Source organism: Bos javanicus, chromosome X, assembly GCF_032452875.1.
Source record: "Bos javanicus breed banteng chromosome X, ARS-OSU_banteng_1.0, whole genome shotgun sequence".
In the NCBI taxonomy this organism is placed as follows: Eukaryota; Metazoa; Chordata; class Mammalia; order Artiodactyla; family Bovidae; genus Bos; species Bos javanicus.
Window position 1 is genome coordinate 85,842,259 of NC_083897.1, and position 4,320 is coordinate 85,846,578.

A 4,320-nucleotide genomic window follows, 5' to 3' on the forward strand; every position below is an offset into this window, starting at 1 on the left:
TTTAGTATTTTAACTGATAATACAATTTATTTTGTTTATCTTGTAGTCTACGAGCTTAATAAAATTCCTATTATTTCTAAAATTTATAGTTGCTTCCTTAGAATTTTCTATAAACAAATCTAAGTCATCTGTAAATTGAGAGGTTTTACTCTTCCTTTCCAATCTACCCTTTATTTTTCAGGTGAAAGAATTTTAAGTCACAGTTGTCTTTAAAACCACAAAGACACTATGTTCTTCATATACAATACATTAATACAGATAACTATGCTTTCTTGAAAATGAGTATAGAAAACTTCTTAAAAGAAAATGAACTCCAATATATAGTTTCTGTGAAGTTGCTTGGGAAAAACTCACATCTGAACTGATTCCTAAAACATACCATTCCATTCCACCATTCTGCATCTTTTGGTTCAAAGTATAGAATATTGTCATCAGTATATGCTCCTGCATTCTTACATGTATAATAATACATATATCACTTCAGTTCAGTTCACAGTTTCAAGAGTCTTCTCCAACACCTCAGTTCAAAAGCATCAATTTTACAGCTCTCAGCTTTCTTTATGGTCCAACTCTCACATCTGTACATGACTACTGGAAAAACCATAACTTTGACTACATGGACCTTTGTTGGCAAAGTAATGTCTCTGTTTTTTAATATGCTGTCTAGTTTAGTCATAGCTTTTCTTCCAAGGAGAAAGCATCTTTTAATTTCATGGTTGCAGTCACTATCTGCAGTGATTTTGGAGCCCAAGGAAATAAAGTCTGTCACTGTTTCTGTTGTTTCCCCCAACTATTTGCCATAAAGTGATGGGACCAAATGCCATGATCTTCATTTTCTGAATGTTTAATTAGTCTAATACATATATATACTGATTTATTATTTAATGTTCCATTGGTTCATCAGCCTTTCCTGTAGGTTCACCAGTAGGTTGAGTAGGCTGTGTCTTTCTCTGCAGTCTTTCTTCAAGATCTTCCATGAGTAGAGATACATCATCATCACCATTTGCCAGAAATTCCAAGCCTTTACCAATTCCATTGAGAACATTCTTTGTAGTTAGATCCTGTTCTGCAGGCAGTGTCTCTCAGAAGGCATCCAGACCATGTTTACCCAGTTCATTCAAATTGCACTCCAAAAACTTTGACATATATCTCTCCAAGTAAGTACAAGCTGATTGAGAATGGGCTCCAGTGGAATAGCCCTGCAGTCAAAATAGTTAACAGCTGGACAAATTTGGAAAATGTGAGGGCCTGTATCATAATCAACAATGAGCAGTCCAACATCATATGGTCTCCAGCCATATCACTGGGTTAGTATCTGGGTTTTGCTTCCAATTAGATATACAAGACAAGGCATAGGAATAGGTCTGTCAAACACAAATCTGGAATCCAAACATCCCTTGTACATACAATTACATAACATCTAGCATCAGCAGTAAGTCCTGCAACTGAAATAGCAATACTGTTATCAACAAGGAACATTTTTTTTCTGATGACCTGCAAGTTCTGGTTGTGCTCTTTTCAGTGCAACCAACACTGAATGAGGTGTTTTTTTTGTTTGTTTGTTTTTTTGTTTTTTTAATTTCAGATAAAAAACAATGGCTGAACCTTGTTTGACAGCTCCATTGTGTATTCAATTTGATGAATCCTGCCCTGAGGACTCCAATCAGTGACATCGTTTTCATACCAATTGCAAAACATGGTTACAGTGGGATCCTCGCTTTGGCCTCCTGTAAATCTGCAGATCAAGCACCTGTTATCCATTATTAATATTTCCTCATCTGAACTAACTGTCCTGACTAGAACCTATAGTTTGATGTTGCAAAAAAATGGTGAAAGCAGACATGCTTGTCTTGTTTCTGATTTTAAGTGGAAAACATTGTCTTTCTATACTAAATTTGATGTTAACTGTGTTCCTTGGAGATTCCACTTACCAGGTTGAGGAAGTTCCCTTCTATTCATAGTTATGTGAGTGCTGTTTTATATAAAAAGATAATGGGTTTTAAAATTATTTTTAAAAATTTATTTTTAATTGTCAGAAAATGGCTTTACAATGTTGGGCTGGTTTCTGCCATACAAAATCATGAATCGGCCATAAGTATACCTATGTCCCCTCCCTCTTGAAACTCCTTTCCACCCACCACCCTATCCCAGCCCTCTAGGTTGTCACAGAGCACCCGGTTGAGCTCTCTGTGTTACATAGCAACTACCCACTAGCTATCTATTTTACATATGGTAATGTATATGTTTCAATGTAGCTCTCTCAATTTGTCCCAACTTCTCCTTCCCAGCTGTGTCCACACGCCTTTTTTCTATGTCGGTGTCTCTATTTCTGCCCTGCAAATAGGTTCATCACACCATTTTTTTTTTCCTAGCATATATATGCTTTAATATACAATATATGTTTTTCTCTTTCTGACTTACTTCACTCTGTATAACAGGCTGCAGGTTCATCCACCTCAGTTCAGCTAACTCACATCTTTTCCATTTCATGGCTGAATACTATTCTATTGTATATATGTACCACCACTTCTTTATACATTCATCTTTGTAAATAGTGCTTCAATGAACAAGTTGGGGTACACATGTAGAACACAATTGGAGTACATGTGTCTTTTAGGATTCTGATTTTCTCAGGGTATATACCCAGTAGTGGGATTGCTAGGTCATATGGTAGCTTTATTCCTAGTTTTTTAAGGAATCTCCATACTATTCTCCATAGTAGCTGTATCAGTATACATTCCTACCGACAGTGCAAGAGGGTCCCCTTTTTGCCACACCCTCTCTAGCATTTACTGTTTGTAAATTTTTGAATTATGGCCATTCTGACTGATGTGAAGTGATACCTTATTGTAACTTTCATTTGCATTTCTTTAATAATGAACAATGCTGAGCATCTTTTCATGTATTTATTGGCCATCTGTATTTATTGGAGACATGTCTGTTTAGGTCTCCCACCCATTTATTGACTGAGTTGTTTGTTTTTCTGATATTGAGCTTCATGAGTTGCATGTATATGTTGGGGATCAATCCTTTCAGTTGTTTGATTCACAGTTATTTTCTCCTATTCTGAGGGTTTTAGTTTCATCTTGTTTATAGTTTCCTTTGCTGTAAAAAAAGGTTTTAAGTTTCATTAGGTCTTAGTTGTTGTTGTTCTTTTTTTAAATTTTAGTTACTTTTGGATCTGCGTCAAGGGCGATCTTGCTTTGAATATTGTTAAAGAGTGTTCTGATTTTCCACTAATTTTCACAATATTTATTCTTTCAATCCAAGAACATAATATAGCTCACCATCTGTTTGTACTGTCTTTGATTTCTTTCATTAGTTTCTTATAGTTTTATGCATGCAGGTCTTTTGTAGGTGAGTTTATTTTTGTTTGTAGGTAGGTTAAACTTTAGATAGGTTTATTTCTAAGTATTTTATTATTTTTGTTGCAATGGTAAATGGAATTTTTTTCATTATATTTTTCTTTCTGATTTTTCCTTGCTAGTGTATAGGAATACAAAGGATTTATGTGTAATGATTATGTGCAACTACACTAAATTCATTGATGAGCTCTAGTAATTTTCTTGTTATATCTCTAGTTTTCTATGTATAGTATCCTGTCTTCTGCAAATAGTGAGAGTCTTACTTATATTTTCTAGCCAGAATTTCCTTTATTTCTTTTTCTTCTCTGATTGCCATGGCTAAGAATTTCAAAACTATGTTGAATAATGGTGAGAGTGGGCACCCTTGACTTTTTTCCTGATGGTAGAGGAAATTTTGCTTTCAGTTTTTCACCATTGACGACATTGCTGTAGGTTTGTCATATATTGCCTGTATTATGTTGAGGTAAGTTTCTTCTATGCCCATTTTCTAAAGCATTTTTGTAATAAATGGATGTCAAATATTGTCAGATGTTTGTCTGCATCTGCTGAGATAACCATAAGATTTTATCTTTCAATTTGATAATATAGTGTATCACAATAATTAATTTGCATATATTGAAGAATTTTTGCATCCCTGGGATAAATCCCACTTGATCACCACATAGGAAACTTTTAAAGTGTTATTGGATTCAGTTTGCTAGTGTTTTGTTGAAGATTTTGGCATCTGTGTTCATGATTGATATTGGCCTGTAATTTTATTTTTCTGTGATATCTTTTTCTGATTTTTGTATCAGGAGGTTGGTGGCCTCATAGAATGAGTTTGGGAGTGTTCCTCCCCCTGTAATTTTTTGTAAGAGTTTGAGAAGAATTGATGTTATGTCTTCGCTACACATTTGATAGAACTCACCTGTGAAGCCATCTGAACCTGGTCATTTGCTTTTTGGGATCGTTTTGA

The 4,320-nt window shown here is 34.7% G+C and overlaps 1 pseudogene; it reads right to left on the reverse strand.

The window, feature by feature from the left end:
- Positions 1 to 869: 869 nt before the first annotated feature.
- On the reverse strand, positions 870 to 1,732 carry LOC133242483 (proteasome subunit alpha type-1-like; annotated as a pseudogene).
- Positions 1,733 to 4,320: the final 2,588 nt, after the last annotated feature.